Source organism: Suricata suricatta, chromosome 13 (genome assembly GCF_006229205.1).
Source record: "Suricata suricatta isolate VVHF042 chromosome 13, meerkat_22Aug2017_6uvM2_HiC, whole genome shotgun sequence".
Lineage (NCBI taxonomy): Eukaryota > Metazoa > Chordata > Mammalia > Carnivora > Herpestidae > Suricata > Suricata suricatta.
The window spans coordinates 41,339,820-41,353,471 of record NC_043712.1 but is presented as its reverse complement, the minus strand read 5'-3'; the positions used below and the strand labels follow the sequence as shown (position 1 = coordinate 41,353,471).

The window sequence follows — 13,652 nt, the reverse complement described above, 5'->3', positions numbered from 1 at the left end:
ACGCTGATGTATTTAAAATGAAACTGTCTGTTAACACTTCCCAAAACCTTTAATGGCATCTGATTATATTACGATAAATTCCAAACTCTTAATGTGGCATGCAAAGCCGGGCATGGAATACCCTGCCTACATCTGCCATCTCGCTTCATGATGCTCTCCCTGGACTTCACTCAGCTCCTGTCGCATTGACACCCCTTAAGCTCTTCCCAATCTAGGTCTCTGGAGGTGCTATCCTTTCCCCTGAAATATTCTCTAGTTGCTCATTCCTCAGATCCTATCACTCAGCTTAAATGTCATTTCTTCACATACACTCACAACCTTAGCTAAAGAAAGCCATGCTGTAGTCTGTATCATTTTGCATAACACTGTCAGTCATTATTTTATTTGTCTATGTGGGCCTTTAAAGAGAAATTGCTAGGCGGTAAGTTCCATGAGGGTCATAATCGTATCTGTTTTACCCATTACTATATAGTGGCTGACACATAGCAGGTGCTAAAAATAATTGTACCTGAATTCATAAACAAAAATCTTAACCTTTTTTTGTATATTTAGATGAATTATAGCCTGATCTCTATTACAGTCAGAAAGGTCAGCAATAGTTTAAGACATTATTTAGATTTTAATTTTTACAGAATACAATATACCCTATTAAATCCAAGGTTTGAACAAAATTACTTTTTTTATCTCTATAGTTTTTAGCTTATTGAAAAAAGTGACTTTAAGCATTGAAGGTTTTCAATGAGTTAATCAATGAGTTTCAATGAGGGTTATTCGATGAGTTAATCAAAATCTTAGGCGAAATGCTCACTACAGCACTCTTAGGTGACAGAAGTAGCTGTAGCAGATATATGTACAATCTGGCTTCTCTGTTCATACAACTAAAACAATAAAATGATATCCTTAAAGTGAAATTAAACATTTTCTGTTAAGTAAAATACTTCATCATTTTCTACTTTTAATTAAAGATGCTAGATTAATCAGCTTGGCCAGGAGTTATCATTTCAATCAACAGCATTCCTGAAAAAGAACAGAATTGCTATGGATTCTCTCCTTTGTGACTGTTCTTGAATTTAACACACACACACACACACACACACACACACACACACACTAGTTTCTCAGAATATTTTGAACATCTCCCATTTACTAAAATGTGTCGTCACCTCACTATCACTTAATATAGATTTTTAAATTAAATTTGCTTCAAGAGATATTCCCTTTTGTGAAACATTAATTATTTTTAGGGAGAGATAGGGAAACTCAAGATTACAAAATGCTCCAGATGAATTACAATGAGTGTATGCCTTCTATCCAAGCATATGTAGTTTAAATCCCATATGAGAGACCCTGAAAATGCCTATCAAGAAAAATTTTGACATGTGATCCTTCACTGTAAGTATCTTAGAAAAGGTCAGAATCTGTCTGGGAAGCAATGGAGAGTGGAGTGGTTTTGCCCGGAGAACTGCACATGCTACGAAGTTGCTCTTACGAGGCTATATTTAAGCTGTGAACGCTAAGGTAAAGGCGTGTAGTATAGTATAAGGTTTATAAGTCAGAAATACATGTTTTCCTACTATACCTTCAGAGATGAGAAATTATATGTGTGCACTCAATTCTTTGGGCTAATAAATACACGAACATTCACATATGTATTTGTATACCCTCCCAGCCCTTTACAAGTACACAATTTACTGTAAGTATCAAGTACATAAGTGTGTAGGTTGCAAGCATGACTCTTGATCTAGTGGGGAAGTAAAAATCATTGCCCATAGAAACTTGCAATATAGTCAAGAGTTCAGATAAACAGACTCTTTCAATTACATACTGATGTGAAATTTATAAAAGATGTCAGTTGGGAAAAGGGTTAGTCTGCGAAGGACTCTGACAAAGCCAAATTGCCTCCGATTTTCTTGGGCTTGGAATGGACAGAGAGGGAAATTTCAAGTCAACAGGTCCGTTAAACCAAGCTCTATTAGGAATGGCTGTAGTTCAGTGGAGGTCAGCCCTATTCCATAAATAGACAACACTCTTAAAGCCAACACAATCCTAGGCTTTGGTTATATAGAGACAAATAAGTCTCCCACTCTGGTCTGAAACTTTTCAGACTCATGGGGAGAGATGTAAATACACAAAGATAATTATAGTGCAGTGTACCACATAATGAGTAGGGATAGAATCTGGGATTGGTCTGGAAAGATGAATTATAGATTCGGGTATAAACTTAGAACTAAGAAGTAAGTTGTCAACATCGTAGGAGAAAGGAGTTAATATGGTCCTATAGGGTTGCTCTGCATAAAGTTATCTATCTAAGATTCTTAAGGAGGAAAAGAATACTTTAAGGTAAAAATAAAAATTGAGGGGGAAAAAGATGCATCCATATAATTACATTCTTGGTAAAGAAATACCTCCACTTTCTCATTATTAATCCAAATACGGCAGAAATTTAGATAGGGAAGGAGAAGGAGCCAATCACAGATGCTATCCCATTTTAGTGATTCCAAGAATGAGAAAAAATAATTCTGACATGATGTTCCCATACATTTCTTCTTCTTTGGATTTCATAAATAAATAAATTTTAAAAATACAAAAAAACTAATCATATTCTATTCTAGCTAACTATCATGGTCAGAGATTCCAGAGAAGCAACACATAGTCCTCAGTGACATCTTCAAGACTTGGTGTTGATTTACCAATGCTAGTGAGTCAACATCTGACTCTGCTATTTTAGGGGTAGTACCCAAGGCTTTAAGTCTATCACACAAATATCAAATCTTACACTCCCAGACTGACCTAAGAAGCAGATAAAGCACCAAAGTGCAGAGATCTATGGCATTCATACCTTTTATGCATTTTCCTTCCCCTCTTTAACTTCCTTTTTTTTCTCTTTCTCAAATACAAGAGGAGTAAATTGATATAAAGAGATATCAAAGTCTATAGGAGAGAGTAAATATTCAAATTAGTTTGAAAATGAACTACAAGAAAAATTGAGAAAGAAACTAATACTTCAATCCAGTTCCACTTAGAATAAAGCACAAATAAAGATTTGATAGTGGAAGAGTTTATCTTTGGAATAGGGAGAAACAAAAAAGAAAGAAGGAACAAAAGAAATGGAAGGCTCCAGAAAACCATCATCCTCATCACCATCCACTTAATGACTATTTACTGTGTATAGTAAACGGTTCAGTGCCTTCAACCAGAAATGTATAATAGGGAATCTGATAAAAGAGAAGAGTTAAAGGACTAAGAAACTTGTCAACATCTCCTGCATGAGTAACTTCCAGCTGTATTTATGGAATGTCACAGGTGACAGTACATACCCAGAAATTGAACATATTTGCATATAGTTGACACAAAGCAAACTGAAGTAAAAAAAAAAAAATTAAGGGATGGGCCCAGACTAATCATTCTGAAGAGATTCTAATTCTCAGGCTTTATTCCTGTAAGTTATTTTTAAGTGAGCCCAGGGTAGGTCAGGCATCTGCTCAGGTGATTCTAACCACAGACCACATTTACACACTGTTCTGTGTAGAGCTACTTCTACCCTCTCACTTAGTCTTTTTAAGTACAGCAGTTTAGGGGCAAACACTTGGTAACAGGAAGTCGTCTCTACTATTATAGGCTGTGTCTATTGCATTTGTAGGTGGCTAAATCTTCATTAACATAAACTGATAAATTGCTAGAGCATTAATTATATTTTGAAAAAATTCCCCATGACTGGGTCACCTGGGTGGCTCAGTCAGCTGTGCACCCAGCTTCTATTCTGGTCCTGATCTCCTGTTTTTCGTGAGTTTGAACCCCACACTGAGCTCACTGCTGTCAGGGAGGATCCTCTGCCCCTCCCTCTTTGCCCGCCCCCCACCCCTTGCGTGCATGCCTTCTCTCTCTCCCTCTCAAAAATAAAAACATTGAAAAGAAATTCTCCATTATTTCTTATTTAATATTTCTATAATATTAATGTACATTAAAATCATACACTTCATTACATATAAGAGCTAAGGTTAGGCATTGTGGAAGAAGATATGGAAGAGAAAAAAGGGAAAGAGAAAGATTTTTTTTTTCAGAGAAAAGCCAATTTATTATTACTAATGTTAGCTTTTATGGAGGACTCTAGGTCACATATTGGAAGTCTCATCAAATGTGACCATTACTGTAATCAAAAATTTTCAAAAATAATATTATATACATATATATAATGTACAATATAATACAAATATTTTTTTCTATCCTTTAATTTCCAAAGCATGCTCGCTCATTCCTATCTGACTGACCAATAGTACATAAATATCCTTTTATGATAGGCCAGGACATCCATTTTATCCCAATTACACAGAAACAAATACAAAATAGTGTTATATGACTTCCTTGTCTGAAATTATAAGACTGTATATGCATACATATTTTTAAATCCCTTTATTCCCATTCCATGTTTCTGGCTTAACTTTATTCATGTAATATCTGCCCTTCTTACAGGGCTCTCTCTTGTGAAAGGCATCACTATCCAGTTAACCAAGCCAAATCTCCTCCTCTATCTCTCCACTTCTAATCATCAAGTGCTAACAAGACATCTTCTTAAATCTTTCTGGAGTGGATCTCCTCTCCATTAGAATTCCCTTTTACAAGTCCACTTCTTCATAAGTCTGACACAAAAGATTTTAATTGCTCTGCTGCAGTTTTCTCTTCTTTAGTCAGTAGTGACAGCTCCACATCTGTTTGCTTTTGTAGTTCTTGTAGCATGGTCATAGTCTTATTGACAGTAGCACAAATGCGATTCTTACTCTCTGCTCTACAGCAATTGGTTTAAAGCGGGCATACAAAGTTTGATATCGAGACTTTATTGCTGACAATTCCTTTAAGAGTGTAACTGGATTTTTCTTGCCTGCTGTATCAGGATGATTAGTCTTGATTTCATATTCCAGCCTGTATTGAATGTAATCCAAATCAGAGTCAGCTTTCTGGAACATCAGTTCCAGCTTATCGACCTCCGCCTCCATGTTGAATAGTTCCGGAAAGAGAAAGATTTGACCTCAAGTTCCACTGCCTATCTCTTCATTAAATGACCTTTAGCAAATACTTCTCTATCCAAATTCAAGGAAAACAACCACATGATCTTTCTATATCCCTTGCAAAACTTAAATTCAATAATTACATTTAATGGCAATTCAAGACATATTAAAGATAAGTATATTTATTTAGTTATCTAATTAATTGTAGATAATTATTGTAGAGCATGCTTTATTTTAAATGTGGTGCTATACTTAAATGTCACAATGATAAAAGCAGGTCATTTTAACATATTTTATTTGGGCTTTATGTCAGGAATATTATATTTGAAATATGGCACAAGATTTATTTTTTTTAATTTTTAATGTTTTTTAAAATTTATATTTGAAAGACAGAGAGAGACAGCGCCAGCAGGGGAGGGTCAGAGAGAGGGGGAGACACAAAATCTGAAGCAGGCTCCAGGCTCTGAGCTGGCTGTCAGCACAGAGCCTGACACAGGGCTCAAACCCATGAACCATGAGATCATGGCCTGAGCCAAAGCCGGACGCTTAACTGACTGAGCCACCCAGGCACCCCTGGCACTAGCTTTAAAAATCATCATTTGACTAGTTTGATAATGCAGGAATGGATATATTACATAATATTTAAGAGATGATGATTTCATATGGTAAGAAAAAAAATCCCGTAATTATGTAACAAAAGGTTTATGTTTCCCTAAAAAAATGTCAAGCTGCTATTTCGTTCCACATAGTAAAATCTTACTGATCTCTAAAAACTCTATTCAAATCTCACTTCCTTCAAGGCTTCCTTAAAAATAATCAATTCATATCATCACTTTCAGATAATTTATCATTTACCTCCTGTGTGATATTTATGTATGTTGTATGATTTCCCACTTTTGCACATATTATAATATATAATGTGTATATTCCTCTTTTGCCCACTAAATTGTGAGCATCTGAAGTGTAAAGACTCAATTTTATTCATCTCTGTATCCCTCATCCTGGAGAAAATATGTAACACAAGATAGGTCTGATAGATGTTTGTTAATAAACACATGATTATTTGTTTATCAAATTATAAATAAACAGATGATTTATTTATGGTCATCTCTGATACCTCTACAACTTAACACTTTGAATTATGGCCCTTAGACATGAAGTATAGAGCTATACTGAGCCATAATTGTAATGAAATATAAGAGAGTCCCCACTCTTCTCCCCCATGATGATTGCAGTTTCAAAGTAGCAATTATCAAATTCTTTCAACAACATCCTTGGTGCTCCTAATTAGCTGGTGCCTATGTGTTTAGTGTTCTTGCTGGGACTGAAAACACTAAGTATTTAAGAGAATGGATCCTAGAATTATAAGGAATTACCCTAAGCCCTAACTCTGTCATTTATTAATTATGTGATCTTAGACACTTTACCTCTCTGAAAATTGCTTTCCTTGTTTTCTCATCTGTAAACTAAGGGAGAAAACAATACTTACTTTCCTAAAGTACAGGAGAGGATTAAAAGAGAGTATTTGGATTCAGTATTTAGCACACAGAAAATATTTAATAAATGTAAAATTAGAGTCCATAACCTCTTGATTATAATGGAAATTTCTTGATTACAAAGAAACCTTTGTAAGACAGAAATCTTCATAAAAAGGAATGCCTGCACTGCTTCATTATTCAATATAATTCTTAACATTGGTTTACAATAGCCTTTTTCATTGTGTTAAAGAATTATTTTTTTATTTATTTATTTTATTCAAGTTTTTATTTTACTTCCAGTTGGTTAAAGCACAGTGTAATATTAGATTTTGGTATACAATTAGTGATTCAACACTTCCAAACATCACCCAGTACTCCTATCACAAGTGAGGTCCTTACTACCCATCGCCTCTTAGCCCATCCCCCACTCACTACCCCATGGTAAACATCAGTGTGGTCCCTACAGTTACATGTCTGTATCTTGCTTTGCTTCTCTCTTTCTTTTTTTTCCTTTCCATGTTTTTATTTACTTTTATAAAGCTTAATTATTTATTTTGAGAGAGAGAAAGAGAGAGCAAGCACATGCATGAACAGGGGAGGGAAAGAGAGAGAGGGAAAGAGAGAATCCCAAGCAAGCTCTGCACTGTCACAGCAGAGCCCCATGCAGAGCTCAAACTCACAAACTGTGAGATCATGACCTGATTGGAAATCAGAAGTTGGACAATTATCCAACTAAGCCACCCAGGTGCTCCCCAAATTTTTATTCCAATTAAAGAATTATCATTTTAAATCTAGAATAAATATTTTTCATTTCAACAAGTGTATTCTTAGCGTCAATCAAAATATTATATGTATTTTTCTGCTTTGATCTGTAAGTGTGATGAATTAACACAAGTCATTTTCCAACTTTAAATAATCCTAACATTTACATGATTCAAGTATATTATATGTTACTAGATTACCAGATTCAAGTTTTCATATTGTTATTTTACTATCTTCTTTTGTTTTATTTTTACAATTTAGATTGTTTTGGTGTCAGAAAAAACGAACAGAGGAGATTTCATCTTTATCTTTGATGGGACAATAATATAAAAACTATTTGATCCTTGATTTTTAAAAACTTATTCTTGATTTTTTGTTTTCTTTCAAATTTATGTAGTAGGAATACAAAGAAATGCATGTTTATTAAGTATTTACTGAGTGATAGACACTTTACATACATTATTTATTTTTGCAATGCACTTCTAGAGTTAATATTGTCCTAATTTCTAAGATGTAGAAACATATTCAGAGGGGTTATTTTCTTAAGTGAGGTTTTTGAAAATATAAGATTTGTATATAGGCCAGTCTGACTCCATTAGACCACCTTCTCTCTAATCATAGAATCTAAAATGGAACAACGTCCTTTAAGAACAGATTCTAGTGTGGAGATGAGTGGGGAAAAACACCACTGCTTAAGTTTGCAATTTAAAAATAAACCAAGTTTAGTAAAAAAAAATGGAATTCAGCAATTAGAAATGATATCCAAAAAATAATTTAGCAGTTTTTAAATTTTTATTCTAAGGCAACTAAGTTTGCAATATTGTCAATATTATTACAGAAGAACAAAATTATATGCATATATATAAATTTTATATATAAATATAAAATTCCTTTAATTTTTTTTGAAGTATGGGATGAAAAATAAATGGATCATAAAAAGTAGTAAGTAAGCTGGCTATCAATACACAACAACCTGGCAAACCATAATTTAAAGATAATATGTGATAAATATATTGTGGAAAAATGAGAATACAAAAGAAAAAAATTAGATCAACACCAAAAGACACAACTGTGGGTTTGGCAATAGCATAGTAAGTCAAAAATTAAGAATGCCTTGCCTCAAATAGGAGAGTCTATCACTCAGTCTTTCTATACAATTTCTTATAGTTCTCCTATTTCCATATTTGCAACCTCACAAAGAAAATCTGGCTGCCCAAATAAAATTCCATCCCTCAAATACCCAAACATGGTGATGTGTAAATATAAATCAAAGAGTAACCAAATACTCTACAAGTAAGCTTTTACTTTTTAAACTGTTAAACTTATTTAAACCTAACCACTCAAAAAGCCTCTTCTTAATTACAAAGTCTGTTTTAGGAAGCATCAGATAGATGACATTTTCTTGATATTATCAACACCATTTTACAAATAAAATAGGAATATTCCTTCATGATTACACAATTTTCAATTTAAACTTGTCGACTCACTATAAATCCTTGCTTCATCTGTCCTACTACATTTTAGTATATATTGTTCCTGATTAATTAGCACCGTTATGTCACTGTTTGCCAGAGAGACAGAAAGAGGCAGCGCAAAAGGATTATTTATATTCATTGCTATGGGTGGAGTGAGGGCGTGAATTACTGTGAGACTGCAGGTCACAGGACTGGACCATAGTATCATTGTTCTCCATAAAGGAAATCTGAACCACATTCAAAGAGAATAGACGTAAACCCTATAAAATTCAGGCAACTTTACTCTTGCTCCTTTCCTCCTTTTCTTTGTGTCAAATCCATAGGTTTGTGCAAAGTAAAATAGTCCTATACTGTGAGTTTATGCTTACTTGATTTGGAATATATTTTTTCCTGTATTTATCATTATTTTATAGCCAAACGAAGAGGAACCAGAGTTTCCCATCTGGTAAACAAGCCCTGTGTGACTTAAGATTTTGAAGTATGAATGCCAGTAAGACTAAGCAAATTTCAAAGATTCTGGAATTGTTGAAGATGCTATGGTTGTCGATGGTATATGTCATCAAACTACAATTTAAGATTTCTCATGGCAAATATCAAATATCTCTTCTTCTGCCCCAGTTTTTTTGGAATACTATGGAATAAAGGTTATTATGACTATTGAAAAGTGCAGAATTTAGAGAAAATTGGAGGTGCTTGTAATAACCTATAAAATCTTTGTAAAAATTTCCCTTTCTGAAGTATACCTTACTATAGGAAGAAAATATTCTAAGATTCTGCATGTCAGAACAGATTCCATGCTTTCTAAGTTTTCCAAGAAACAGACTATCCAACTTAATCAATTAAAAAAAATTAATCCATGAAACCATGCATCTTTGACAATTAAATCAATTAATGATGCTGCCTGTTGCTAAATTAGCTGACCTTCTGTTTAAAATAAAGTTTCTGTGGTGGCTAGTGGCATGGTTTAAAACTATCCAAGGTAATTCTTAAGGAATAAATCTTATAATAACTATATATATTTATAAAACTGTCACATGTGAAGAAAGTTGAATTAGGCAATACTTGAATTGTTTTCTGCTCTGTTTTTTACGAAAACAAGATATGTGTTTTGGAGGACTAATATCAGTTGAACAAAAAAAAAAGGGGAGGGGAAGTTTAGAATGTTTAATTATTTGTTCCTTTCCAAGATTTAATTTACCGAAATAGCATAATGCCTTTTTTTCTTCCTCCTGTCTTCCAGGTGTTAATTTCAAAAGCAGGTGCATCTTATTACACTGTATGTTAACTAAGTGGGGTTTAAATAAAGACTTAAAAAACAAAACAAAACAAAAAAGCAGGTGCATCGACAGTTCTATTTTCCAGGTTAGGATTTCACTGGAAACATCATGGTGTCCTGACCAGAGTTGGGTTTTCTTTTCCAGGTCTCTGGCAACAGTGTTGAGGCTGATTGCATGGACCCATGCCACGACTTTCCATTGATGGTCTTCCTCTTGTCCACAATGTCTGGCCTGGTAACTTATAAAGACATTAAGCCACTTGGTACTATCACTTCCATATAAGTCATGGCAAATTACAAAAAGGGTGACAACACTTTTCAGCTAAATGAAAAATTTCAGCTCTTCTCATCAAGAACAGGAATGCCTTGCCTCACCATTGAAACAAGGTTGGCCTTAACTTTGCTGTAAAGATGAAGGAAGCAAAGTTGTATAAATCCCGATTCTAGGCCTCAAGAACCCTTTCTTCATTCACCAGGTGCATAAATCTAGACTAGTCTGCTAGAGAAGAGAGTGGGTGTAAGAGAACAAGGCCCCTGGCCAAATGCCAGACATGAGAAAGATACCGTCTGGGTATCTTTAACACACCAGCTGACCAACTCGAACATATATGATCAAGCCCAGTAAGACCAGAGAGCCCAGCCAAAAGAATTCCCCAGAAAAATTATGGACTAAAATAATGGTAGCTGCTTTTAAGCCACAATAGTTTGGGGGTAGGATTTCACAGAACAATTAGTAACTGACATATAGCCCCATGTCATTTTAGTACATCCACATAACAGCAAATTGATAACTACATTTTTGGACTATAGTTTCACCCAGCACCCAGTTATTGAAACCATGCAAGATTTCTCTTTTACTCACTTTGTAAAACCAGACACTATATTTACCTATAGTTCATCAATTAGTTCAACGCATAACAATTGAGATTATACAAGAGTGCAGTAGTTAAGGGGTCAGGTCCCAGCATCTCACAGACCATTTTTGCAAAACTTCCCACCAAATAGTGGACCTATGTTCTTAGATAAATGAGACATTTTCCATTTTTCCTATAGAAAATCAGGATAGTAATATCTACCTTATAAAGCTGCAGTGAAGCAAAAATAACATATTTAATGTTTTATGTGTAGTAGATATCCCATGAATTTTTAGTTTAAATTTTCCCGCACCTTGCAGTGGCCCTAGTGATTTTTATTAATATAAAACTAATATATTATTTCATCTTCCTTAAGTCCCATGGTTTCTTTTCTTTAAATGCCTTTATATTCTGTATCTTCATAATAAGAAAAACACATCATCTAGAGCTTACATATGAAAGAAATGATTGCCTATACTCTCAATAGTGTGTAATGCTGCAGGTCTTTTTCTTTTTATCATGACCTGGAACATTTCCATTGATATGGGTGATATCCAATGTAATAGCCTTTTTATTTATTTTACATTTTTTTGGAATAGGGTTAGTCATTTTTCTAATCAGAAGTAAATCGAAAGGAAAATTGTGTTTAATGATTCTGAACAATAAAATCAGTGCTCTTATCTGCTAAGACATCTTCTCTAAGGAGTAATATTTAGTGCACCAGCTGCCTACAACCTGTGATAATCAGATATATTTTCACAACATGAAGGCTGTCCAAAGAAGTCAAAAAAGAAATTCTTTCAATGAGCAATTTCTTTAGAGTCTGACCATGTTTTTTTTTGTTGTTGTTGTTATGGTTGTTGTTTTTGTTATTTTTAAATGCATATAAATTTCTTTTTGAAATGCCTATTCAGACTGCTTCTTTTTGAGTTCCACTTTAGCCATATTTTCATTTCATGATTAAAATTATCTATAACTATAATTTGCTTTACTTCAAAGGAGATATAGTCATTTGTTTTGAAGTTCAGCACATTTCATATACTTTGAACTATATTTCTGAAATCAATTACTCAAAATGAAATTATTCTTTTTGCCATTATGAGGGTCAAATAGAAGAATAACACACACACACTATAACACAATAATATAAACTAAACATTTTGGAAAATAAGACTTAAAACATCCACACTGAAATAAATGTGCCTAAATTTATATGGCTACATGTGAGACACACAATGCTTTTCTAAAACACATGATAATGTGAATATTTATTTGCATAAAATAGTGGACGGGTAACTAGGTAACTATGGATAGAAAATTAACTAAAAAGTTGCCATCAGCTCAGGAATTCAAAGTACCTGCTCCTAATTTCTAAAATTGAACTTTGGAAGGTGATCAAAATTGTTCTTTAATTCAGATGGCCAATTACAGTGGTGTACGAGGTGCACTAAAACTCAAGTAGGTGACACTTCTTAAATCTAGAAATAAAGCCGATTTACTCTGTATTTCTGGGGGATAAGTGACTGCTTTGTTTACTGAAAAATACTGTCATCTGAAATATACATTGGACTTGGAATACCAGGACTGAACTCCTATATCCGAAAAATAAGTAACATTGTTATTGCTGTTTTTACATAACACAGTAAATTGAGTGAATCAAAAGTTACATTTACAACTGTATCAGTTTAGAAGGTGGGAAAGATGGGAAATATCTGCATGGAATAGCACAGCTCTACCACCATTGCTAGAAAAACACCTGAAAACAATGTTTTATTGTGTTTTGTTGTGTGTTAATTTGAAGGGAATCAAGTAGAAGGTTTTTTTAAGTATACAGTGTGCTGTAATAGTTTTTATATCCTTGCCATGTTTGTAAAAGATGAGGATGGACAAGCTGCTCCTGAGACGCACAGGGCTTAAAAGTGGGTTTAAGGTCCATCTGAAAGGGTGAGGCTCAGTAGGTAACATCTTGAGGTATGAGAATGGAAGGAAATTACATCCAGCACCTTTTCCTTGATTTATGCCTAGGGCATTTCTGTTTTGATTAGCAACAAGAACACAGACCATCACTTACTTGCCAAACTCTTTAATAGTCAAGATCCAGCTCTGATGTTACTTCTTCCCTTCTTTCCTCTATGATCTCATAGCATGAGGTTCAGATTTTTTATCAGAACTCTTATTATATTTGACTATAATTTCTTTTTTTAAATTTATTATTATTATTGTTAAATATTTTATTGTCAAATTGGTTTCCATACAACACCCAGTGCTCTTCCCCACAAGTGCCCTCCTCCATCACCACCACCTCTTTTCCCCCCTCCCCCTTTCCCTTCAACCCTCAGTTCATTTTCAGCATTCAATAGTCTCTCAGGTTTTGTATCCCTCTCTCTCCCCAAATCTGTTTCCCTCTTCCCCTCCCCCTGGTCCTCCATTAGGTTTCTCCTGTTTTCCTGTTAGACCTATGAGTGCAAACATATGGTTTCTGTCCTTCTCTGCCTGGCTTATTTCGCTTGGCATGACACCCTCAAGGTCCATCCACTTTCCTACAAATGGCCATATTTCATTCTTTCTCATTACCATCTAGTACTCCATTGTGTATATATACCATATCTTCTTGATCCACTCATCAGGTGATGGGCATTTAGACTCTTTCCATGTTTTGGCTATTGTTGACATTGCTGCTATGAACATTGGGGTACATGTGCTCCTATGCATCAGCATTTCTGTATCTCTTGGGTAAATCCCTAGCAGTGCTATTGCTGGGTCATAAGGGAGTTCTATGGATAGTTTTTTGAGGAACCTCCACA

At 34.4% G+C, this 13,652-nt stretch overlaps 1 protein-coding gene and 1 pseudogene across 2 annotated transcripts in view; both read right to left on the bottom strand.

Annotated features, from left to right (window-relative positions):
• Nucleotides 1-13,652, bottom strand: part of LINGO2 (leucine rich repeat and Ig domain containing 2) — a 1,051,930-nt gene that overhangs the window by 447,222 nt on the left and 591,056 nt on the right. The gene's annotated exons all lie outside the window — the stretch shown is intronic.
• On the bottom strand, nucleotides 4,396-4,991 carry LOC115276819 (annotated as a pseudogene).